This window comes from Lepidochelys kempii, chromosome 3 (genome assembly GCF_965140265.1).
Source record: "Lepidochelys kempii isolate rLepKem1 chromosome 3, rLepKem1.hap2, whole genome shotgun sequence".
In the NCBI taxonomy this organism is placed as follows: Eukaryota; Metazoa; Chordata; order Testudines; family Cheloniidae; genus Lepidochelys; species Lepidochelys kempii.
Window position 1 is genome coordinate 10,488,554 of NC_133258.1, and position 26,909 is coordinate 10,515,462.

General features: G+C 43.7%; 1 long non-coding RNA gene across 1 annotated transcript; it reads left to right on the forward strand.

The window, feature by feature from the left end:
- The first annotated feature begins 898 nt into the window (after positions 1–898).
- On the forward strand, positions 899–3,975 carry LOC140908105 (uncharacterized). The gene is made up of 3 exons (XR_012157754.1): positions 899–1,169; positions 1,608–1,698; positions 3,731–3,975. It is a non-coding gene; the product is annotated as an uncharacterized lncRNA (long non-coding RNA).
- The last annotated feature ends 22,934 nt before the right edge of the window (positions 3,976–26,909 follow it).

Consider the following 26,909-nt stretch of genomic DNA (forward strand, 5'->3'; position numbering starts at 1 on the left):
TTTTTTAGCCATGGTGGCACTTTTGGGGTCCTCTTACTTTTGGCACTGTACCCATTAATTTGTTTAACTAAATTCCTCATTTTTGCGTCGTCCCCCTTTCTGAAATTAAATGCTACCCAGGTGGGCTGCTGTGGTGTTCCCCCACCCCCAAGGATGTTACATTTTATTATGTTATGGTCACTATTAACAAGTGATTCAGCTATATTCACCTCTTGGACCAGATTCTGTGCTCCACTTAGGACTAAATCAAGAATTGCCTCTCCTCTTGTGGGTTCCAGGACTAGCTGCTCCAAAAAGCAGTCATTTAAGCTGTCAAGAAACTTTATCTCTGCATCCCGTCCTGAGTTGACATGTACCCAGTCCATATGGGGATAGTTGAAATCCCCCATTATTATTGAGTTTTTATTTTTGTAGCCTGTCTAATCTCCCTGAGCATTTCACAGTCACTATCACCATCCTGGTCAGGTGGTTGGTATTATATCCTACTACTTATTCTTATTATTCAAGCATGGAATTACTATCCATAAATATTGTATGGTACAGTTTGGTTCATTTAAGATTTTTACTTCATTTGATTCTAGGCTATCTTTCACATACAGTGCCATTCCCCCACCAACATGACCTGTTCTGTCCTTCCGATATATTTTGTACCCTGGTATTACTGTATCCCATTGATTATCCTCGTTCCTCCAAGTTTCTGTGATGCCTATTATATCAATATCCTCATTTAATACGAGGCACTTAAGTTCAACTATCTTATTATTTAGACTTCTAACATTTGTATATAAGTACTTAAAATTGTCACTTTTTAGATATCTGCCAATATGAGATTTAATTGAATGGGACTCTTTTTCATTTGACTCTTTCACATTGGATCCTACCCATATTTTATCATCTTCCATCCTCTCCGCCTTACTAGGATATAGAGAATCTCCATGAATAGATCACTCCTAAGGAATGTCTCTGTCCAAGCCACCTGCTTCTCCGCACCTGTCAGCTTTCCTCCAGTCCTTAGTTTAAAAACTGTTCTACGACCTTTTTTATTTTATGTGCCAACAATCTGTTTTAACCCAGTGTTTAGGTCACTCATGTGGGATGTGGAAGACTGAAGTCTGAATCCTTGCTTGGGAACAGTATCCTACTGACCCTCCTATACAGACTATATTGGGGTAGGTGTCTCTTCTGTTGAAGCTATTCCACTTCGTATAAAATCCTTGAATATCTTTGGGCCTGGAGAGAATGAGAAATCAAATGGCTTTATAGCCTGGTGCTTAGGGCACTCACCCGGGAGCTCCAGATGCTTCCTCCAATAAATATTGAATGAGTTTTCATCCTGGTTCAAACTACATAACAGTATTCAAAGAAGGTGGCCTTGGCTGGTACAAAACCTCACTCCTTCCCCTTCCCCTGGAGTACAAAAGATCTGGTACCAAAGCCCTCAGACTCAAGATCCTTTATAATGGAACTTGACCATAAACGGCCAGGGGTGGTGCCAAGGGTGGGCATGATAGGTATATTAAGCCTACTAAGAAGGAGAGGGTAGGAAGGGGAAGGAAAAGCTGTACTGGTGTATAGAGCTGCAGATGATGCTTCCTTTTTAACCCCAGTAAACATCACATTGCCTGCACTTTGGACTCTGGCCTTCTGCTTCCTGTCTGCGTGACAAGAACCAAGGGAGGGCTAACACCCCCAACTAAGGTACACACTGCCTCTCAGTTTTGTACAATTATAAGCTATATACAAGTTGTAACTTCATCTCCCAAATAATATAGCAAAAGCCATTCAGAAAGTATCTACCTCCCCTCAATATTATAGGGATGAGTTAAACCTATACCCATTTATCCAACCCCCAACCCACTGCGTGGTACCATGATGTGAGCCACATCTAGTTTGGGTTTTGCAAAACCTCAATGTGACTGGGAAATTTTGCACCACTCATGCACGGTCACCTGTAGATTGACCCATTTCTGATGCAGCAGATCAAAATTAAAACTGGTGGGGGAGGAAAGCGGGCTGGGACTGAGAGGGGAATGAGCCATGCTGGCTGTTCCCTACCTGCTCCCCTGGTGGACAACTAGGGTCTGATAATCATCAGCCCCCACAGCCCCATTTCCCCAGCATTGCAGCATGAAGGAACCAGAACTAGGGTTGCCAGCTGTGGTGGGACATATTCCTGGTGGTTTCAACACAGGACATCAATTTTTAATTAAAGATGAATCTTTAATCCCTGGAGACTCCAGGCCAATGCTGGAAGGCTTGCAACCCTAACCAGAACACAATTATGGATGCACCCTACCAATGAGTTTTGCTGGTGTGGTGTGAGTCTCTGCCAGGAATAGAATCAGCACTGCCAGCTCTATGCCACTCCCTGCAGAAGCCCTGGGTGCAGGAGACATACAGCGGAGGGTGGAAGGGCAGTTCCCTGGAGAAGGGAGGCATGGTCAGGACATTCCTATGCCCTTGCTGTTACTGGCTGCTGGAATGACCCATGGGGCAGTGGGCACATGTTGGCTCAACTGCTTGGGCTGCTCTAAACTGTCCTATAGGCCAAACTGGCTCATTGCTGGCTCGGCATAAAGGAAGTGCAAAGCTGACTGAAAGCCACCTGCCCTCTCCTCTCCCCATCCCTGTCCCTGCCCCCAGGGATGGATTGGGCCCTGAATGCCTAGGGGGCTGCAGAATTGACTCTGGGCCCATCTAGAGTGGGGTGTACTGAGCACAGGATGGCTCCCATCCAGCAAGTGGGTGCTGCCACCAGGGTGGCGAAAGAAGGGAGTTCCTGGGTTATCACAGACTCACACATAGCCCAGCTGCAGATAAGTTGTGGGGGATGTAGGAACACAAGGTCAATTTGTTGAGGGAGGGAGGCAGCACATGATTGATTTGCTGAGGGCAGGAAGGTACAAAGGTAGAAGATCAGTTTGGTGGGAGGGAGGCATGGCAGGCAAGGAATGAATTTGCTGGAGGTGGTGGGGGGGAATGGAGGAAGAAGCTGGAGGATTGAAAGATGTGAGTGGAGGCCTAGGTTCAGTTTAGACGTGGGGGGAATGTGACCCAAGAATCCTTTAATGCCAACTGGCAAGGGGGTTACAGGACTGTGGTGATTCTGGTGTATATATTCTAGTTCACCAAATAACGTCATATTGGGTCTTAAATGAAAGCTGGTGTCACACTGGTTCTTGATGTCATTGTGAAATCTAATCCTTCAAAGCCTACTTATATGATATTATTATTAGTCGATTAACATCAGCTGAAGAATTGGCCCAAAGAGCTTCACCAACGCAGAAATGGTGCATCGCAGTGGGGCATCAGGCCCAGTATATTTTTCTCCATAGTTAGCTATCTCTTCTGTTCTGTGTAAGCAATGAAATTTGGTTACCTTAATTTAATTAAACCAATTACGGCTCGTGTGATTATGATTATGGTTGGAACAAATTATTGGTCATCTAATTAAGCCAAGGCCAAGAGGCCCTGTGGAATGCAGAAGAGCACGTCTCATACTGTTCTGAATGACTGCACAATCTGGTAGGAGGCTTTTTCTTTAACTATTCGACCCTGAAGCCTGGCGTGAGACCAGTTTACAAGACAATGGCTAAAAATGTGTTAACAGATCATGGGCCCTAAATTCAATATTAGTATAAGCAAAAAAGTTCTTGTCTGTACTGTTTGCTTTATAGCTTATTAATTATAATGACACCTGCTTATTACATCTACCACTTCTCATTCACAGATCTCAAAGAACTGTACAAAGGAAGCCAGTATCATTTTACCCTGTTTACAGATGGGGAAACTGAGGCACAGAGTGGTGCTATGGCTTCTCTCCACCTGTTCCAACCAGACTGCTAAGAACAAGCGTGCATTGGCCTCAGGGAGATGGACTAGATGACCTGATTGTTGTTTTTCATGTATAATTTCCATGATTCGATGATGTTCTGAACAACACCTGTGAAGCACAGGAGCCAGCCTGGATCGTCCATGTAGTCTTTTCTGCCCCAACACCATCGTATTGGCGGGGGATTAGAAGTATGAAACGGCTCCAGTCTCCCTTTGATGTTACTGTGATCTGCTGGCCCTGCCCCGAGAGCTGTAGCCTTTCAGTTCATTCGGGATTTGCTGAGGAATATCCCTCCTGCTCACCACCTGTTTCAGTGTTTACTCAGCGGGGCAGATGCTGTACAGCATCATCTGAGGAAGCCTTCACTTTCAGAGCAGGAACAAAGACAATTATCTCTTCTCATCCAGGAGTAGATAACCCACAATAACAGCATTATACAAAGGCCTTTCCTTGGGCTATTTTCCTTCCAAGTTACTCCTGATGACGTCCTCACTTCCCAAGTCTCTCAGGTTGATAACAAGTGATATCAAGTGCTAGGTATTATTATACCAAACCAAGTCCCATAGCTTGAGTCATTTATATGTAGGCTTGGCTGAATTTCTATTTTTGTTTATACTTTCAATGAATAATATCAATTTTTATTGTTAATCTTTTTTTTTCAATTTTTATCAATTTCCATTTTCACAGTTGAGCAAAATGATGGGTTTTAAACCTCTCTAACAGTTTTTATCTATTTAAATTTTCACAGTTGCAGGAAATAAAGTGTGTGGGGGAGGGAGGGAGTGTCAGACAATATTTTAAGAACAGCACACACTTTTTGAATCTCAAATCAAACTAAGAAGTTTTCAGGAAACATTTTTCTTACTTTCCCTCTGTGTAATTTTTGATGGAAATATTGGAAATATTGATTGTAATTTTGTAATATTGTTATTTTTGATGGAAATGATGGAAATATTGTTCCGTTGGTTCGTACGTGGACAGGAAAAGCAACATTTACCAACATTTACCAATAAAAATCTAATCTTTCCAAGCGTAATTATTCTTAATGGAAATACTTTTTGGTGAATTTGACTATGAACACTGAAATCCACTTTTACCCATAAACAGGGAAAATAATCTAATCTTTGCAAGCCTTTTTATTATCGATTAACATATGTTTCATGGGTTTGTGTGTGTACGGCAGAATTGTGGTTTACTCAGATTTACTGAGAAAAATCAGATCCTTCCAAGACGATTGATATCATATTATTATTAATTATTATTATTATTATTTGTATGACCGTAGTGCTTAGAGGCCACAGCCAATAGCAGTACCCCATTGTACTAGGCACTGTGAAAAGACATAGCAGGAGACTGTCCCCACTGCAAAGGGTTCACAGGCTAAACAGATAAAGTGTGGGATTGAAAACAGAGGCACAGGGAGGTGAAGTGACTTCTCCAAGGTAACATGCCAGGTCAGTGGGAGAACTTAGAACAGAACCCAGGATTACTGACAAGCGCCAAGCAAAACTCCACATGTGGTTTGTCCTGAACCATTTTTTTTTCTTGATTTATTGGACCAGTCACTGAACCAAAAAATGAATGATTTGCCAAGCTCTACTCCTGTCTCTGAGTGCAAGTCAATGGGATCATTCTACCTCTCCAAGGCATGTTGGATATTCTATATAGCAATCCACTCAGGGAGCAGGGCCCATAGGGAGGAATGGGAGCAGGAAGGAACCCAGAAATACAACTCCCATGATGCACTGTGAAGTCACAGGCAGACACAAACAGTCACATTCAACCAAAAAGAACCTGTTATTATTTTATATTTGGCAATGGAACTTTCCACAGAAATCAATCTATTTTTGAGGAAAATTTGAATTTAGACAAACTCCAGTGTCTGATAGGAAAAGGTTTTGTTTGAAAGTTTTCAACCATCCCGAATAATTCCTTCTATTGTCCACAATAGTTCACTGAATATGGCAGTTCCCTAGGGCACTGAATTCTTTCACACACACTCAGATATCAGTTTTTTAGCACCCTATCCCTGTGTACATCTCACTGTGAGCTGCCAGGGGGTCCAAGAAGAGAATAACAAGCAGAAAGTTAAAGGCCCCTGATGTCTGAAGGCGGCCAGGATTTCAGCCCAGACAAGGCCACAGATTGTCCCTAAAGCGCTCAGCCTGCTTGTGAAGATGGCGCAAGCTGTGAGCCCGATTCTGTCCCCCTGTTTCAGCCCCTTACACTGCTCCAGTGGGTTAAAGGGGTGCCGTGTCCCCCTAAGGAATTCCACTGGCACAGAAAGAGTCCCTTGGTGACAATTTGGAATTGCAGCTGGACCTACGTTGACTCCTTCACAGTCCCTATCTTCGTGCCACAACAGAGGGGCAGGAATGTGCATACTGACTTAGGGAAGAGGCATAGTCTGTTGGCTCTGCGTTCTAGTTATTCTGGGAGGCAGAGTGGCCATCGACAGCCATGCAAGGGTCATGTAACTTAGTAGAGCCCAGGGAGCTTCACTGAGTTTCTCCAGGGTCCAAGCAAGTCCTCAGCCAAGCCAGAATTCACAATGCCCTCCCTGCATCTCACTTTTGCCATTCCTAGCCCAGGCTATGCCAGCTGTCCTGTACTTGCTGCGACGCAAATCTCAGAATCTGGGCCTGTGTTTTCCATTTTCAGAAGAGAAGGAAATGAAAAATATTTTTCTTTCTCCTGAAACTGAAGGAGAGGACGGCTCCCTCAGATGTGACATCTGTACACCTGCAATTTAATAATGAAACAGATGGGGAGCTGTGAGGGCTATTGACAGGGCTAAATCCAGAGTCAAAAGAAAGGACGTGCTGCTCAGGGGACAGCCATCAGATCAAACGACATCAAAGGGAGCTTGGAGCAGTTTAATAGCCCCAGAGCCCAACCCGAAAGGACTATCTCCTGGACTATCTTTCCCTCAGATTGGTGACTCATTATAAATACAGGGACTCTCCATCTCCTTTCAACTAAAGAACCTCACTCTGTCCTTGCTTTGCTCATCTCTGCAGGTACATTGAGATTCTTGCCAAAGTTTGGCCATGAAGATCCTTTTCCTTCTCTTTGCTGTTGTCTTCTTGGTCTTCCAGACCCAGAGTGAGGCCGTGGCTGTGCAAAAGAATGAGGCCGAGGCCCAAGCTCCAGACGCAGTAGAAGCAGAAGGCCAGCATGACGCTGCTGAAATCTCATCTCCAGGTAAGAGATGAATACAAGAATAGATATGAATGTAATGTATTAATGGAAGAGAGATGCTCATCCCTGGGCAATACCCAGAGCCAATACAATACTAAACATGATAATACAAGACAAGGTTATACTTGATGCCCAGACAACTCCCATTTTGTCTGTAGGACAACAAGGAAGGCATGCAGTTATTTTGGGGATAGGCAGCAATCTAAAGTGCTTAAAATGCCATTGACACTAGCTATGTTAAAACAGATATAGAGACTTAACAGGAAGAACAGCTGGAGAAACTGTGTCAAAAGCAAAGGCTTCATGCATATATGGGGGACATGTCCAATTATTAAAGCATCTCAGATGTGACTTGTAACCAAACATTACCAGTTGTGGCATTTTTATTGCTGAATGGTCCTTTGGCAAAGCCTCCTGTGCCTTCCTCATGGAAATGGTCACATGCAAAGACATGAAGAATTAATCTCTCACTGCTAGCTAGACTCCTGGGAGTCTCTCACTGGAAGAGCAGCTCAAAATTAAAAATAAAAGGCTGTTATAGCTACTGAAACATTATTGTTTGAGGTAAGTGGCTAGCAAACTAGGTAGAAGACAAAGAGACTTGGTTATTTGGTTATCACTGATTCAATACTGAGACAGAGTGCACTCACCCACAAAAAACATCCTATCTGAACGTATTTTGGACTATTAATGAGCTTGATAGACAGGCTTGAGTAGATAGATAACTCTTTCAGCTTAAGAAAATCCCCAGAGGCTCCATGTTCTGGGTGGGGCAAGGAGCTATGCCCTGTAACCAACATGGTGATTCCGTGGCAAATAGAAAAACGTGCCAGGTCATCAAGTCTAGTTCCCCGCTATTGCAAGCAACCCCATCATATAATCCTGTTAATACATTTACCAAGTTACTTAAGTGGTTTGCCCCCATGACTCCTATGGGAAGGCTGTTCCAGAAACTCCTTTCTGTAACGGTGAGAAAGCTTCTTTTAATTTCCAGACTAATTTATTCATGGCCATTTATTCATACCCATTGGTTCTTGTGCCAGCATTGTCCCTTATTTTAAATAGCTCTTCTCCCTCCCTGGAGTTTACTCCCTGAGTTGTTTATTGAGGGTAATCATATTCCCCCCTCAGCCTTCATCTTGCCAGGCTAAACAAGCCGTGTTCCTCCAGTCTCCACTGCTAAGATAGATCCTCCATTCCCCTGACCATCCTAGTAGCTGTTCTCTGCATCTATTCCAGTTTGAATTCAGGATACTTGTGTCTTGGCTGTTTAGACTCTAAACTCTGCAGGAAATATCTCTTATTCTGTTTGTACCTGTGTCTACTGCAATGGGGTCTCAGTCCTGATTGGGACCTCCGGCTGCCACATCATCATTATTTGTAAGTCTTGTGCTCTTCACACAAGAAAACAATATGAAGAAACCACAGGGCACAATGGGGTCCCATCTAGTCATGTTTTCTAGGTACACACAAACATGTGAGGCCTAGCTACATACGTATTGGAGCTCTGGCTGACTGCTGGCAGCTTCTAAAGCATAGACGACAATGAGCTCCACTAGAAGGTTCACAAACTATTTAAAGGGATACTTCACTGATATCACTGGGGATCCTCCTGGCACAACTGATAGAAAAAAATGGCCACTATATTTACATGTTCCCATATCCATGCTATTAACTGAATAGCTGGGGCAATTTACATCATGACTGTTTACCTGAAATCAGACTTCCTGTCTGTGTGCCGATTTTTTTTTATTGTGAGTAAATTAGTGTTGATAATCTTTCCTTTTTTCAGATCTGATGCCTCAAGAAGCACCAATATATTGTGGAAGGCAACTGGGTGTTTGCCGAATGAAATGCTCCCGGAGGGAGAGAACAATTGGCTGGTGTTTCAGAGGGGTGCCTTGCTGCAGGAAAAGGTTTTAAAGATGCCACAGCATGAGACCTGAAGAAATCCAGAATCCGGAAAGTAGTTTGTAGTAGTCAAAGAGTTGTAATTCCTAGTTCGAATGTAAATCATTTGCAGTGATATCAGTGTGTGTGCTGGTTTTATTATTATATTATTATCCTTCAGTGTTACATCACAGGGATTTTTTTTTAAACAGCCTTCACAACATACAAGGTCTTTAAGCTTAAAAAGGGGAAAGCTACTGTCTCAAATTCCCACAAGTCACCAATAAATCCTGACCATGATCTGACTCCGTAGGTTTGGACAGTCAGGAGTTTTGTTAAAACCGCTGCAGAATTTCTGAGTCTTAGGTCCACTGCTGAACTCATTCTCCTTTGACCTTCCTTAAAATTCTCTCAGTGCCTAAGAGAGCTGGTGACCGGAGGTCACTGATTGTGATGTCTTGCACTCCTCAGGTGTTCCTGAGTTGCTCATTCCTACACTTAAGGATATTATTATTATTACTATGATGATCAGAGTACCTAGGAGCCCCAGAGCCCCCTTGTGCTGGGTGCTGTGCAAAGGCAGAACAAAAAGACAGTCCATGCCTCAAAGAGTTGACAATCTAAGTATAAGACAAGAGAATTGTATATCATTTGCCCCTTTTATGTTTAGTTGTTGGATGTCTGCGGGTACGTCCACACAACAGCTGGAGATGTAATTTCCAGCTGTCCGTACACATATAGTTTTGATTGATCTCATGCACAAAAAAAAGCAGTGTAGCCACTGTTGTCGGTTGTTCGCTGCAAGATACCTCTCTGTGTGCTGCACTGACTTGGGCCCGATAGCCCGAACAGCAGACTTCAGTCAAACTGCCCAATGCGACCACAGACTCCGTTCAGTAGCGAAGGCACTCGGCCAGGTTCATTGCTGACCTATCACGGAAGTAGCATTCCATCGACTCTGCAGGGATACTGAGACAGGCATGCCTGTGGCAATGGACCGGCGCAGAGAACAGCGGAACTTTCTGTTCCCACCTTGGCCGGACAAAGACACCCGCTCTGCGACCCCTCTTTTATACACTGACACAAACAAACAGATTATGTATCGCCCCTGTGATGTGATTAGTTACTGCCCTTTACCTTGTACATGTTAGTTTGATCAAAACATCTCTATCCATCACCCTGTCATCCTGGCATTATCTTGTTCGAGGCATAGGCGCAGACTCTGTGGGTGCTTTGGGGCTCCAGCACCCACCCAAAAAGGATTGCACAAAGATTATTATGGTAGTCTGCAGGGTGGGAATGCAGGGGTGCATTCTGTCATAGAGTTGCATCATTCCAGCTAAGTATTTATGTTAATATTGGCCTGGTCCATTTGCTCTACCATACAGGCCATTAGGCATGGATGATCGTCAGATGTAAATCTGGACGAATAACTGATTGATTAGTTCTGAGAAATAAAAATAAAATATCATTTTGGGTGGAACTGAATCTGAAAATGCTGAACATTTTGGCAACTTGAAAGAAGCAAGAAAAAGGCCATTTCAGATTGAAGAAAACATTTTTTTCCTGGGCATTTTTCAAGGGCTAGTATCACAAAACACCGGGGAAGGTCTTGATGCCCCTTCCCTTAAACATGCTAGACCAGTGGTTAGATCACCTGTGTGGGATGTGGAAGGCAAGTTTGAATCCTTACCGAGGAACAATATCCTCTCCACTTGCCTATATAGGCTATTTCTTGGGAGATATCTCTTCTCTTGAAGCCTTTCTACTTTGTATAAAATCCTTGAAAGTCATTAGGCCCGAGAGAGAATGAGAAAACAAACGGCTTTCTAGTCTGGTGCTTAGGGTGCTCACCTGGGAGCTTCAGGTTCCAGTCTCCTTCCTCCAATGAATATTTCTGATATGGTGTGAGTCCCTGCCAAGCATAGTGTCAGCCCAGCCAGCTTTGGGTCATCCTCTGCAGAAGCCCTGAGTGCAGATAGGGTGACCAGACAGCACAATAAAATCAGGACTGTCCTGACATTTAATTTTTTGTCCCGTGTTCCAACCGATGTATGATTGGGATGCCATTTGTCCCGATATTGTAGGGTTGCCAGGTGTCCGATTGGTGCGGGGCTGGCAGGGCTCCCTACCTGGCTCTGTGCCGCTCCCCAGAAGTGGCAACATCTCCCTCTGGCTCCTAGGTGAAGGGATGGCCGGGGGGCTCTGCATGCTGCACCTGCCATGAGCTCCTGCTCCGCAGCTCCCATTGGCTGGGAACCCCCGCCAATAGGAGCTGCGGGGACAGTGCCTGTGGGCGAGGCAGCGTGCAGAGCTGCCTTGCCACGCCTCTGCCTAGGACCAGAGGGAGATGTCGCCACTTCTGGGGAACCACCTGAGGTAAGTGCTGCCCAGAGTCTGCACCCCAAGTCTCAGGCCTGAGCCCCTTCCTGCACCCAAACTCCCTCCCGGAGTCAGCACACCGAACCTGCTCCCACACCCCAACCCGCTGCCGCAGCCCTGAGACTCCCCCTTGCAGCAGGGGCCGAAGCCAGGGCCATGTGCCCCCAACCAAACCACGGCTTGTGGCGGGAGCCAGAGCTGGGGCTGTGCACCCACGACTAACCGGTGGCTTGCAGCAGCGGCCGGAGCCGGGGCAGTGTGACCCCAACCCACGGTTTCTGGCCAGGACCATGTGCCCCAAACCGCAGCTTCCGAGGGCTGTGCATACCCCTCCCCCAAGGCTCCAGTGAGGGCTGTGATCCTGTGGCTCCCCCCTATGTGTCCTGATATTTTATTCTTGATATGTGCTCACCCTAGGTGCAGATGAGATATCACGTGGGAGAAGGAGGGGGTGTTCCCTGGAGATGGGGAGGTGTCACGGCTGATTCCCCACTTTGGCACTCCGAGTGCAGGAGGTGGGGGCCCGCAAGGATTTTAAAAATTCATACTGGCCACTCCAGGCTTGTATTAAACTCCCAAGGTTACAGCTTCTCTCTGACCTTGGATGGGTAGATGCGACCACCACCCAAATGCACCTCCCCGCACTTTGGAACCCAGGAAGGCGCACTTGGGAATTCCTTCCTGTGGGGTACCTTCAAGCCCTGTCACCCCCACTCCAGGGAAGAGCTGAAAAAGGAAAACAAAGAATCCCTTAATGCCAGCTAGCATGGGGGTTACAGGAATATCCTGATTCTGGTGCTGACCCCCCACTGGGTAAAGCAACTCCCATCTTTTCATGTGCTGTAATATATATACCTGCCTCGTGTATTTTTCACTCCATGCATCTGATGAAGTGGGTTTTAGCCCACGAAAGCTTATGCCCAAATACATTTGTTAGTCTCTCAGGTGCCACAAGGAGTCCTCGCTGTTCTTGCTGATACAGACTAACACGGCTACCACTCTGAAACCTATGATGGAATTAGTCACCAGCAGAGGTGACAAACAGGTTTCCTCTCAGGGAAGAGATGTTTATTCATCTCACTCTGTTGGGTGGTAAATCAAGCTTCCGAAGTTAACACAATCGGTGCCCATTTACATAAAAAGTCAGATGTTGATAAAGACATGTAAAATTGGCAGGAAGGGAGCACAAAGGGTAAAAAAAATATGAAAACAAGCCACAGCCCATGAACTTTGCGGGGTGTACCTATAAGGCAAAGAAGAGACCCCTTCATGATGCACATCAGCAGGTGATTTGTCTGCTCTTAAGCTGTACAGTCCTGTTTTTGGACAGGTGGCTGTCTGCTACTGGACGTGGTTTTGTCCTGAATCATCCTCGCATCGCACAGAGGACGCCAGTTTTCAAAATGTGCTGACCCACCTCTGCTGGTGTGACCTGAAGCAATAGCTGTGAGAGGGGTGGACTGGCCTGTTCATCTCTATGAGGTGTTAAGTCTGATGCCCAGTGGAGGTCTGTACAGATCTGAAACCCTAAGTCAGGGTCTCTTTGTTTCCCCAATAAATGAAGATAACATCTGGTGCAGACTTAATGATTGTTTCTCTGATATCGCAGTTGGTATTGCTCAAAACAGAAATAATAAGCGAGGTCTTATATACTTTGAATCCCTTTCCAAGAGAAAATGGACCTGATTGTCTCCCATGTTGCTTCAGTTTTAGCTTGGCGTAACTCCACTGAAATCAAGGAGCCAGCTTCTCAGCCAGCGTGAATCCGCATAGTTCTGTAGATGTTAACGGAGCTAAATCGATTAACCCCAGCTGAGTAATTGGTCCAAAGAAGATCCACCAGTACAGAACTAGTGTCTTGCAGCGGGGAAACAGGGCCAGTCTATTTTTTTCCAGAATTAGTTATCTAGTCTGTTATGTGTAAGCAATTATGTATAGTTGCCTCAATCTAACTAGCCCAATTATGGCTCCTGTGATTGTGATTATGACGATGGTTAAACCAATTATTGTTCATCTAATTAAATCAAGCCCACGGGGTCCAGTGGAGCCCAAAAGAGCACACACCATGCTATTCTGAATGACGGCACAATCAGTTCGGAGCGAAACTCGGTTTCTGGATGAGGCTGGGGTAAGTGCTTCAGGTTTTTTTAACAATTCCATCTTGCAGGCCTGGAGGGAGACCAGCGCACATAGGGGAGCGGGGACTACAGTGCAAAAATGCATTGTGTTATAATCTGTGTTAACCAGCACTTTGTACTGCATGAAGACAAGGGCTGTCATTATTGAAAATGTATGAACAGATTAAGGTTCCCTAGGGTGAATATGAGTTTAAGCACAAAAGTCCTTTTCTGTACTCTTTGCTTTATAGCTTGTTAATTGTAATGACACCTGGTTGTTACATCTACAACTTCTCATCCATAGATCTCAAAGGACTTTACAAAGGAAGTTAATAGCATTTTCCCCATTTCACAGATGGGGAACCTAGGCACTGACCGGTGACATGTCTTCTCTGCACCTGTTCCAAGAAGACTGCTAAAAACAGGCTTGCATTGGCCTCAGGGACATGGACTAGATGACCTAATTTCCATAATTCAATGATGTTGTGAACACACTTGTGAAGCACAGGGGCCAGCCTGGATAATTCAAGTAGTTTTTTCTGGCCCATTGTAATGGCAGGTGAATTAAAGCATGAAATGGCTCCAGTCTTCCTTTGATGTAACTGTGATCTGCTGGCCCTGCCCCGAGAGCTGTAGCCTTTCAGTTCATTCGGGATTTGCTGGGGAATATCCCTCCTGCTCACCACCTGTTTCAGTGTTTACTCAGCGGGGCAGATGCTGTACAGCATCATCTGAGGGAGCCTTCACTTTCAGAGGAGGAACAAAGACAATTAAATCTTCTCATCCAGGAGTAGATAACCCACAATAACAGCATTATACAACGGCCTTTCCTTGGGCTGTTTTCCTTCCAAGTTACTCCTGATGACGTCCTCACTTCCCAAGTCTCTCAGGTTGATAACAAGTGTTATCAAGTGCTAGGTATTATTATACCAGTCCAAGTCCCAAAGCTTGAGTCATTTATATGTAGGCTTGGCTGAATTTCTATTTTTAATTGTTTATACTTTCAATGAATAATATCAATTTTTATTGTTAATCTCTTTTTTCAATTTTAATCAACTTACATTTTCACAGTTGAGCAAAATGATGGGTTTTAAACCTCTCTAACAGTTTTTAACTATTTAAATTTTCACAATTGCAGGAAATAAGGTGTGTGTGTGTGTGGGTAGGGGTTGTCAGACAATATTTTAAGAACAGCGCACACTTTTTGAATCTCAAATAAAACTAAGGAGTTTTCAGGAAACATTTTTCTTACTTTGCCTCTGTGTAATTTTGGATGGAAATATTGGAAATATTGATTGTAATTTTGTAATACTGTTATTTTTGATGGAAATGATGGAAATATTGTTTCGTCGGTTCGTACGTGGACAGGGAAAGCAACATTTACCAACATTTACCAATAAAAATCTAATCTTTCCAAGCCTAATTATTCTTAATGGAAATACTTTTTGGTGAATTTAACTATGAACACTGAAATCCACTTTTACCCATAAACAGGGAAAATAATCTAATCTTCCCAAGCCTTATTTTTATCGATTAACATATGTTTCATGGGTTTGTGTGTGTATGGCAGAATTGTGGTTTACCTGGATTTACTGAGAAAAATCAGATCCTTCCAAGACGACTGATATCATATTATTATTAATTATTATTATTATTATTATTTGTATGACCGTAGTGCTTAGAGGCCACAGCCAATAGCAGTACCCCATTGTACTAGGCACTGTGAAAAGACATAGCAGGAGACTGTCCCCACTGCAAAGGGTTCACAGGCTAAACAGAGAAGGTGTGGGATTGAAAACAGAGGCACAGGGAGGTGAAGTGACTTCTCCAAGATAACATGCCAGGTCAGTGGGAGAACTTAGAACAGAACCCAGGATTACTGACAAGCGCCAAGCAAAACTCCACATGTGGTTTGTCCTGAACCATTTTTTTTCTTGATTTATTGGACCAGTCACTGAACCAAAAAATGAATGATTTGCCAAGCTCTACTCCTGTCTCTGAGTGCAAGTCAATGGGATCATTCTACCTCTCCAAGGCATGTTGGATATTCTATATAGCAATCCACTCAGGGAGCAGGGCCCATAGGGAGGAATGGGAGCAGGAAGGAACCCAGAAATACAACTCCCATGATGCACTGTGAAGTCACAGGCAGACACAAACAGTCACATTCAACCAAAAAGAACCTGTTATTATTTTATATTTGGCAATGGAACTTTCCACAGAAATCAATCTATTTTTGAGGAAAATTTGAATTTAGACAAACTCCAGTGTCTGATAGGAAAAGGTTTTGTTTGAAAGTTTTCAACCATCCCGAATAATTCCTTCTATTGTCCACAATAGTTCACTGAATATGGCAGTTCCCTAGGGCACTGAATTCTTTCACACACACTCAGATATCAGTTTTTTAGCACCCTATCCCTGTGTACATCTCACTGTGAGCTGCCAGGGGGTCCAAGAAGAGAATAACAAGCAGAAAGTTAAAGGCCCCTGATGTCTGAAGGCGGCCAGGATTTCAGCCCAGACAAGGCCACAGATTGTCCCTAAAGCGCTCAGCCTGCTTGTGAAGATGGCGCAAGCTGTGAGCCCGATTCTGTCCCCCTGTTTCAGCCCCTTACACTGCTCCAGTGGGTTAAAGGGGTGCCGTGTCCCCCTAAGGAATTCCACTGGCACAGAAAGAGTCCCTTGGTGACAATTTGGAATTGCAGCTGGACCTACGTTGACTCCTTCACAGTCCCTATCTTCGTGCCACAACAGAGGGGCAGGAATGTGCATACTGACTTAGGGAAGAGGCATAGTCTGTTGGCTCTGCGTTCTAGTTATTCTGGGAGGCAGAGTGGCCATCGACAGCCATGCAAGGGTCATGTAACTTAGTAGAGCCCAGGGAGCTTCACTGAGTTTCTCCAGGGTCCAAGCAAGTCCTCAGCCAAGCCAGAATTCACAATGTCCTCCCTGCATGTCACTTTTGCCATTCCCAACCCAGGCTATGCCAGCTGTCCTGTACTTGCTGCGACGCAAATCTCAGAATCTGGGCCTGTGTTTTCCATTTTCAGAAGAGAAGGAAATGAAAAATATTTTTCTTTCTCCTGAAACTGAAGGAGAGGACAGCTCCCTCAGATGTGACATCTGTACACCTGCAATTTAATAATGAAACAGATGGGGAGCTGTGAGGGCTATTGACAGGGCTAAATCCAGAGTAAAAAAAAAGGACGTGCTGCTCAGGGGACAGCCATCAGATCAAACGACATCAAAGGGAGCTTGGAGCAGTTTAATAGCCCCAGAGCCCAACCCGAAAGGACTATCTCCTGGACTATCTTTCCCTCAGATTGGTGACTCATTATAAATACAGGGACTCTCCATCTCCTTTCAACTAAAGAACCTCACTCTGTCCTTGCTTTGCTCATCTCTGCAGGTACATTGAGATTCTTGCCAAAGTTTGGCCATGAAGATCCTTTTCCTTCTCTTTGCTGTTGTCTTCTTGGTCTTCCAGACCCAGAGTGAGGCCGTGGCTGTGCAAAAGAATGAGGCCGAGGCCCAAGCTCCAGACGCAGTAGAAGCAGAAGGCCAGCATGACGCTGCTGAAATCTCATCTCCAGGTAAGAGATGAATACAAGAATAGATATGAATGTAATGTATTAATGGAAGAGAGATGCTCATCCCTGGGCAATACCCAGAGCCAATACAATACTAAACATGATAATACAAGACAAGGTTATACTTGATGCCCAGACAACTCCCATTTTGTCTGTAGGACAACAAGGAAGGCATGCAGTTATTTTGGGGATAGGCAGCAATCTAAAGTGCTTAAAATGCCATTGACACTAGCTATGTTAAAACAGATATAGAGACTTAACAGGAAGAACAGCTGGAGAAACTGTGTCAAAAGCAAAGGCTTCATGCATATATGGGGGACATGTCCAATTATTAAAGCATCTCAGATGTGACTTGTAACCAAACATTACCAGTTGTGGCATTTTTATTGCTGAATGGTCCTTTGGCAAAGCCTCCTGTGCCTTCCTCATGGAAATGGTCACATGCAAAGACATGAAGAATTAATCTCTCACTGCTAGCTAGACTCCTGGGAGTCTCTCACTGGAAGAGCAGCTCAAAATTAAAAATAAAAGGCTGTTATAGCTACTGAAACATTATTGTTTGAGGTAAGTGGCTAGCAAACTAGGTAGAAGACAAAGAGACTTGGTTATTTGGTTATCACTGATTCAACACTGAGACAGAGTGCACTCACCCACAAAAAACATCCTATCTGAACGTATTTTGGACTATTAATGAGCTTGATAGACAGGCTTGAGTAGATAGATAACTCTTTCAGCTTAAGAAAATCCCCAGAGGCTCCATGTTCTGGGTGGGGCAAGGAGCTATGCCCTGTAACCAACATGGTGATTCCGTGGCAAATAGAAAAACGTGCCAGGTCATCAAGTCTAGTTCCCCGCTATTGCAAGCAACCCCATCATATAATCCTGTTAATACATTTACCAAGTTACTTAAGTGGTTTGCCCCCATGACTCCTATGGGAAGGCTGTTCCAGAAACTCCTTTCTGTAACGGTGAGAAAGCTTCTTTTAATTTCCAGACTAATTTATTCATGGCCATTTATTCATACCCATTGGTTCTTGTGCCAGCATTGTCCCTTATTTTAAATAGCTCTTCTCCCTCCCTGGAGTTTACTCCCTGAGTTGTTTATTGAGGGTAATCATGTTCCCCCCTCAGCCTTCATCTTGCCAGGCTAAACAAGCCGTGTTCCTCCAGTCTCCACTGCTAAGATAGATCCTCCATTCCCCTGACCATCCTAGTAGCTATTCTCTGCATCTATTCCAGTTTGAATTCAGGATACTTGTGTCTTGGCTGTTTAGACTCTAAACTCTGCAGGAAATATCTCTTATTCTGTTTGTACCTGTGTCTACTGCAATGGGGTCTCAGTCCTGATTGGGACCTCCGGCTGCCACATCATCATTATTTGTAAGTCTTGTGCTCTTCACACAAGAAAACAATATGAAGAAACCACAGGGCACAATGGGGTCCCATCTAGTCATGTTTTCTAGGTACACACAAACATGTGAGGCCGAGCTATATACGTACTGGTGCTCTGGCTGACTGCTGGCAGCTTCTAAAGCATAGACGACAATGAGCTCCACTAGAAGGTTCACAAACTATTTAAAGGGATACTTCACTGATATCACTGGGGATCCTCCTGGCACAACTGATAGAAAAAAATGGCCACTATATTTACATGTTCCCATATCCATGCTATTAACTGAATAGCTGGGGCAATTTACATCATGACTGTTTACCTGAAATCAGACTTCCTGTCTGTGTGCCGATTTTTTTTTCATTGTGAGTAAATTAGTGTTGATAATCTTTCCTGTTTTCAGATCTGATGCCTCAAGAAGCACCAATACATTGTGAAAGGCAACTGGGTGTTTGCCGAATGAAATGCTCCTGGAGGGAGAGAACAATTGGCTGGTGTTTCAGAGGGGTGTCTTGCTGCAGGAAAAGGTTTTAAAGATGCCACAGCATGAGACCTGAAGAAATCCAGAATCCGGAAAGTAGTTTGTAGTAGTCAAAGAGTTGTAATTCCTAGTTCAAATGTAAATCATTTGCAGTGATATCAGTGTGTGTGCTGGTTTTATTATTATATTATTATCCTTCAGTGTTACATCACAAGGATTTTTTTTTTAAACAGCCTTCACAACATACAAGGTCTTTAAGCTTAAAAAGGGGAAAGCAACTGTCTAAAATTCCCACAAGTCACCAATAAATCCTGACCATGATCTGACTCCGTAGGTTTGGACAATCAGGAGTTTTGTTAAAACCGCTGCAGAATTCCTGAGTCTTAGGTCCACCGCTGAACTCATTCTCCTTTGACCTTCCTTAAAATTCTCTCAGTGCCTAAGAGAGCTGGTGACCGGAGGTCACTGATTGTGATGTCTTGCACTCCTCAGGTGTTCCTGAGTTGCTCATTCCTACACTTAAGGATATTATTATTATTACTATGATGATCAGAGTACCTAGGAGCCCCAGAGCCCCCTTGTGCTGGGTGCTGTGCAAAGGCAGAACAAAAAGACAGTCCATGCCTCAAAGAGTTGACAATCTAAGTATAAGACAAGAGAATTGTATATCATTTGCCCCTTTTATGTTTAGTTGTTGGATGTCTGCGGGTATGTCCACACAACAGCTGGAGATGTAATTTCCAGCTGTCCGTACACATATAGTTTTGATTGATCTCATGCACAAAAAAAAGCAGTGTAGCCACTGTTGTCGGTTGTTAGCTGCAAGGTACCTCTCTGTGTGCTGCACTGACTTGGGCCCGATAGCCCGAACAGCAGACTTCAGTCAAACTGCCCAATGCGACCACAGACTCCGTTCAGTAGCGAAGGCACTCGGCCAGGTTCATTGCTGACCTATCACGGAAGTAGCATTCCAACGACTCTACAGGGATACTGAGACAGGCATGCCTGTGGCAATGGACCGGCCCAGAGAACAGCGGGACTTTCTTTTCCCACCTTGGCTGGACAAAGACACCCGCTCTGCGACCCCTCTTTTATACACTGACACAAACAAACAGATTATGAATCGCCCCTGTGACGTGATTAGTTACTGCCCTTTACCTTGTACATGTTAGTTTGATCAAAACATCTCTATCCATCACCCTGTCATCCTGGCATTATCTTGTTCGAGGCATATGCTGTGGGTGCTTTGGGGCTCCAGCACCCACCCAAAAAGGATTGCACAAAGATTATTGTGGTAGTCTGCAGGGTGGGAATGCAGGGGCGCATTTTGTCACAGAGTTGCATCATTCCAGCTGAGCATTTATGTTAATATTGGCCTGGTCCATTTGCTCTACCATACAGGCCATTAGGCATGGACGATCGTCAGATGTAAATCTGGACGAATAACTGATTGATTAGTTCTGAGAAATAAAAATAAAATATCATTTTGGGTGGAACTGAATCTGAAAATGCTGAACATTTTGGCAACTTGAAAGAAGCAAGAAAAAGGCCATTTCAGATTGAAGAAAACATTTTTTTCCTGGGCATTTTTCAAGGGCTAGTATCACAAAACACCGGGGAAGGTCTTGATGCCCCTTCCGTTATACATGCTAGAGCAGCGGTTAGATCACCTGTTTGGGATGTGGAAGCCAAGTTTGATATCTTGCAGTCTTTCTTTGATGTTACTGTGATCTGCTGGCCCTGCCCCGAGAGCTGTAGCCTTTCAGTTTATGCGGGATTTGCTGAGGAATATCCCTCCTGCTCACCACCTGTTTCAGTGTTTACTCAGCGGGGCAGATGCTGTACAACATCATCTGAGAGAGCCTTCACCTTCAGAGCAGGAACAAAGACAATTATCTCTTCTCATCCAGAAGTAGATAACCCACAATAACATCATTATACGAAGGCCTTTCCTTGGGCTGTTTTCCTTCCAAGTTGCTCCTGATGATAGCCAATACCAGTTCTCCATTGTGCTAGGCACTGTGCAAAGACATACCAAGAGAGTGTCCCCACTCTGAACATAGGTTTTGCTGACTGGAGACAGTCAAAACGTTTTAGAGGAATAATTTATTTGATGGAAAATGCAGTTTTGGTCACTTATTTGACATGAACAGTTTGGGGCATTCACAAAACAGCCAGAGCGGGAGGAAGTTGTGCTTCTGATACTTCTCTCTCCCCTTATAACCGTTTGCCCAGTGGTTATGGCACTCACCTGGTATTTGAGAGAGCCAGGCTTAACTTCATGTTCTGGAATAAATCCAAAGAGGATTTCTTTCATGCACCATAAATTCCCAAAATATCCAGTTTCAGTTTGACCTGAACCATTTTTTTTTCTTGATTTACTGCAACTGCCACAGAGCCAGAAAATGAGTTATTTGCCAAACTCCACTCCTGTCCCTGAGTTCAGTTCAATGGAATCATTCTACCTCTCCAAGGCGCACCACATCATTCATAGAGCAATGCATCCTGGGAAACACAATCCGTCCAGGGAGCAGGGTCCATATTGGAGAATGGGAACATGACGGAACCCAGAAATACAACTCCCACGATGCACTGCGAAGACACAGGGAGACACAAAGAGTCAAAACCAACCAAAAAAGAACCTATTTTTATTTTATTTTCCCCAATGGAACATTCCACAGAAATCAATCTTTTTGTGAGGAAAATTGAAATTGTGACAATCCCCGCGTGCCTGACAGGAAAAGGTTTTGTTTGAAATTTGTCAACCAGCCCTCATCTTTCATTCTATTGTCCACAATATTTCACTGAATATGGCAATTCCCTAAGGCACTGAATTCTTTCACTCACACTCAGAAATCAGATTTTTATCACCCTGTCCCTATGAGCATCTCACTATAGGAATCCAAGAAGAGAATAACAAGCAGAAGATAAAAGGCCCCTGATACGTGAAGGCAGGCCAGGATTTCAGCCCAAACAAGGCCACAGACTGTCCTTAAAGCCTGCTGGTGAAGATGGTGCCTGTTCACCTGTTTCAGCCCTTTACACTGCTCCAGTAGGTTAAAGGGGTGTAATGTCCCCCTAAGGAATTCTCCTGGCACAGGAAGACTCCCTTGATTGTACATTGGAAGTGCAGGTGGCCCTTAAGTTACAGTCCTTCACAGACCCTGTCAAGGTTCCTCCCCCACTCTGAACTCTAAGGTACAGATGTGGGGACCTGCATGAAAACCTCCTAAGCTTACTTTTACCAGCTTAGGTTAAAACTTCCCCAAGGTACAAATTAATTGTATCCTTTGTCCTTGGACTTTTTCACTGCCACCACCAAACTTTAACTGGGTTTACTGGGAAACGTAGTTTGGACACGTCTTTCCCCCCAAAATCCTCCCAACCCTTCCACCCCACTTCCTGGGAAAGGTTTGGTAAAAATCCTCTCCAATTTGCATAGGTGACCACAGACCCAAACCCTTGGATCTGAGAACAATGAAAAAGCATTCAGTTTTCTTACAAGAAGACTTTTAATAGAAATAGAAGTAAAGAAATCCCCCCTGTAAAATCAGGATGGTAGATACCTTAAAGGGTAATTAGATTCAAAACATAGAGAATCACTCTAGGCAAAACCTTAAGTTACAAAAAAGAAACACAGACAGAAATAGTTATTCTATTCAGCACAATTCTTTTCTCAGCCATTTAAAGAAATCATAATCTAACACGTACCTAGCTAGATTACTTACTAAAAGTTCTAAGACTCCATTCCTGGTCTATCTCCGGCAAAAGCAGCATATAGACAGACAGAGACCCTTTGTTTCTCTCCCTCCTCCAGCTTTTGAAAGTATCTTGTCTCCTCATTGGTCATTTTGGTCAGGTGCCAGCGAGGTTACCTTTAGCTTCTTAACCCTTTACAGGTGAGAGGATTTTTCCTCTGGCCAGGAGGGATTTTAAAGGGGTTTACCCTTCCCTTTATATTTATGACAGACCCCATCTTAGGGACATGACTGAGAGGCAGGAAGGGGCATATTGGCTTACATTGGAGGCATAGCCTGTTGACTCTGGGCTACAGAGGGCCTTAGACAACCACGCAACTAAATTACAGGAGCAGATCAGGGGCTGATATGAGTTTCTGCTGGGCCCAGGCAGGCTCTCAGCCAAGCCAGAATTCACAAAGCTTTAAGTTGTCACAGAGCCACTTTTGTCATCCCCAGCCCCGGGCTCTGCCTGCTGTACTGCACCTCCTGGGAGGTAAAGCTCAGAATCTGGGTATGAGTTTTATTTTCAGAGGAAGAGGAAATGCAAAAATATTCTTCTTTCTCCCAAAACAGAAGGGGACGACAGCTCAAGCAGATATGACATCTGCACAGCTGCTATTTAATATTGAAATAGATCAAGAGTTGGATGGATGATTGACAGAATAAATAGAAAAGACGTGCTCCTCAGGGGACAGCCATCAGATCGAAGCAACATCAAAGGGAACATGGAGCAGCTTAATTGCCCCAGAACTATATCTGAAACAGTCCAAAATCCCCTGCACAATCCTTCCCTCTGATTGGTAACTCATAAATATACGGAATCTCCAACCCCTTAAAAATCTTTACTCTGCTGTTGGCTCTCTTGTCTCTGCAGGTTCACTGGGATGCCACCCAAAGTTTGGCCATGATGAGCCTTTGCTTTCTGTTAGCTTTTGTCTTCTTCGGTCTTCCAGACTCAGAATGAGGCCATGGCCATGGCGAAGATGAGTCCCCGGCACAAGCTCTAGACTAGGTAGAAGGAGGAGCCCAAGATGAGGTCACAGCAGAGGATGCTGCTGGTGCTAATGTGTCATCTCCAGGTAAGATGCACACTAGATATGAACATAATGTATTAGTGGAAAAGATATTCCTTGCTCCTGGGCAATAGAAAGAATACAATATTAGATCTGATAATACGATACAAAATTATGCCTGATGCCCAGACAACTCTGGTGTGATTTTCAGCACAACAAAGAAGGCACCCAGATACTATGGTGATGGGCAGCAGTGTAAAACCGCAAGGGAGGTAGACAGAAGAAAAGAAAATTCCTTTAAGATAGCATTTACACTAGCCGGATTAAAAACAATATAGAAACAGAATAGGGAGAACTGCTGGAGAACTTGTGGTGAAAGAGGTGACTTCTTTCATATACTGGGGACACGTCTGGTTTTTAAAGAGTATCGGGCTGTGATTTGTAACCATATATTACCAATTGTTAAATGTTTATTGCTGAATGGTCATTTAGCAAGTTGTCCCAGTGGAAATGGTCTCGTGCAAAGACCTGAAGAATTAATTTCTCGTTTGCTAGTAGCTGCTTGTGAGACTATTGGAAGTGTCTCACTGGAAAAGCAGCCCGAAATTGGAGGAATGGTTAAAAAATGAGAGACGATAGCTTTGGAAAAATTATTGTAGCAGGTGCGTAGCTAGCAAAATAGCTAGAGGACAAAGAGGTACCTGGTTATTGGTTACACTGATTCAATAGTCAGACAGATCACACTCGCTCACAAAAAACATTGCATCTGAACATATTTTTTACTATTAATAAGCTTGACAGAAAGCTCTGAGTAAACAGATTTTTTTTTTCAGCAACGTTTTCAGAAAATCCCCAGAGGCAATGTTTCCTGGGTGGTGCAAGGGTTTTTTTTCCTGTAACAAACATGGCTATTCCCTGGCAAATAGAAAACTATGCTGAATATAGCACTGCATGATGGTTTTCTGAACAGAGTATATAATAATGACCTGTACACTTCCTAAAACGTCCTGCACAAACAACAGCGAGCTTTGATTATCAAATCCAATAGAAATTGCCAGAGGTTTATTTTTTAAAGGTTATAATTTAGTGTGGAGCATTGCTAGTCATGTGCTCTTCACACAAGAAAACAATATGAAGAAACCACAGGGCACAGTAGGGTCACATCTAACCATCTTTGCTAAATATACACAAACATGTGAGGCCTCACTACATAATTACTGCTGCTCTGGGTGGTTGCTGGCAGCTTCTAAAGCACAGAAGACAGTGAGCGCCTCTAGAAGATTCACAAACTATTTAAAGGCATACTTCACTGACATCATTGGGGATCCTCCAGGTTTACATTGGCACAACTGATAGAAGCATTTGGCCATTATATTTACGTGTTCACATAGCCATGCTATTAACTGAATAGCTGGGGCAATTTGCATCATGACTGTTTACCTAAAATAAGACTTGGTCTCTTTGCCTCTTTTTTCTTTTTTTTCTATTGTTAAGTAAATGAGAGTTCATAATCTGTCCTTTGTGCAGATCTGATACCACTAGGAGAACCAAGACTTTGTAGAAGGGCACTGGCTGTTTGCCGAATCTGTGGTTGCTCCTGGAAGGAGACCACAATGGGTGGTGTTCCAGAGGGGTGTCTTGCTGCAGGAAAAGGTCTTAAAGATGCCACAGCATGAGACCTGAAGAAATCCAGAATCCAGAAAGTAGTTTGTAGTATTCAAAGAGTTGTAATTCATAGTTCAAATGTAAATCATTTGCAGTGATATCGGTGTGTGTGGTCTTTTTATTAGTATATTATTATCCCCCAGTGTTACATCACAAGGATTTTTTTTTAGATAGCCTTCACAACATGCAAGATCTTAAGCATAAAAAGGGGAAAGCTACTGTCTAAAATTCCCACAAGTCACCAATAAATTCTGGCTATGAACTGACTCCGTAGCTTTGGATAGTCAGGAGTTTTGTTAAAACCTCTTTAGAATTCCTGAGTCCTAGGTGCTCCACTGAAATCATTCTCCTTTGACTTTCCTTAAAATTCTCTCAGTGCCTAAAAGTGCTGTCTTCTGGAGGTCACTGATTGTGATGTCTTGCAGTCCTCACAGGTTCTAGGTTGCTCATTCATTACCTTAGGGATATTATTATTATTATTATTATTATTATTATTATTATTATCATCATAGCACCTAGGAGCCCAACTCAAGGCCCAAGGCCCCATTGTACTAGGTGCTGTACAAACACAGAACAAATAACAGACCTAAAAGTGGCAATTCTTCAACAAAAAGACTTCAAAAACAGACTCCAAATAGAAACTGCAGAACGGGAATTAATTTGCAAACTGGACACCATCAGATTAGGCCTGAATAAAGACTGGGAGTGGTTGGGTCATTACAAAACCTAAACCTAATTTCCCCAATACTAATTTTCCCCTATTGTTACTCAAACCTTCTTGTCAACTGTCTGAAATGGGCCACCCTCATTACCGCTTCAAAAGTTATTTTTCCTCCCTTGGTATCCTGTTGTCAATTGAATTGTCTAGTTAGACTGACTTCACACTTGGTAAGGCAACTCACATCTTTTCATGAATTTATACCTGCTTCTGTATTTTCCACTCCATGCATCCAATGAAGTGAAGACTTATGCCCAAATAAATTTGTTAGTCTCTAAGGTGCCACAAAGACTCCCCGTTGTTTTTACAGAGCAAAAAGACAGTCCATGTCTCAAAGAGTTGACAATCTAAGTGTAAGACAAGATAATTGTATGTAGTTTGTCACTTTTATGATTAGTTGTTGGATGTCTGCGGATACATCCACAGAACATCTGAAGGTGTATTTCCCAGCTGTATATACAGATAGTAGCTGTGATTGATCTAATACATTAAAAATAGCAGTGTAGCTACTATTGTCAGTCATTGGCTGCAAGTATGTTCTCTCTCCATGCTGCACTGACTCTGGCCAGGTAACCTGTACAGCAGACTTTGACTGAACTGCCCAAGAAGACCATCGACTCAGTTCAGTAGCGATGGAGCTTGGCCAGGTTTATTGCCGACAAAGCACAATAATAGTACCCCATAGACTCTACATGGATACTAAGACATGTATGCCCATGACAATGGACCAGCTCAGTGAATAGTGGGATTTTACATTCCCCCCTTGGCCATACAAAGACATCCCCCCTGTGACCCCTCTTTTATACACTGTTACGAGCAAGTTATGTATTGCCCCTCTGATGTGGTAGTTGCCAGCCTTTACCTTGTACATGTTGGTTTGATCAAAA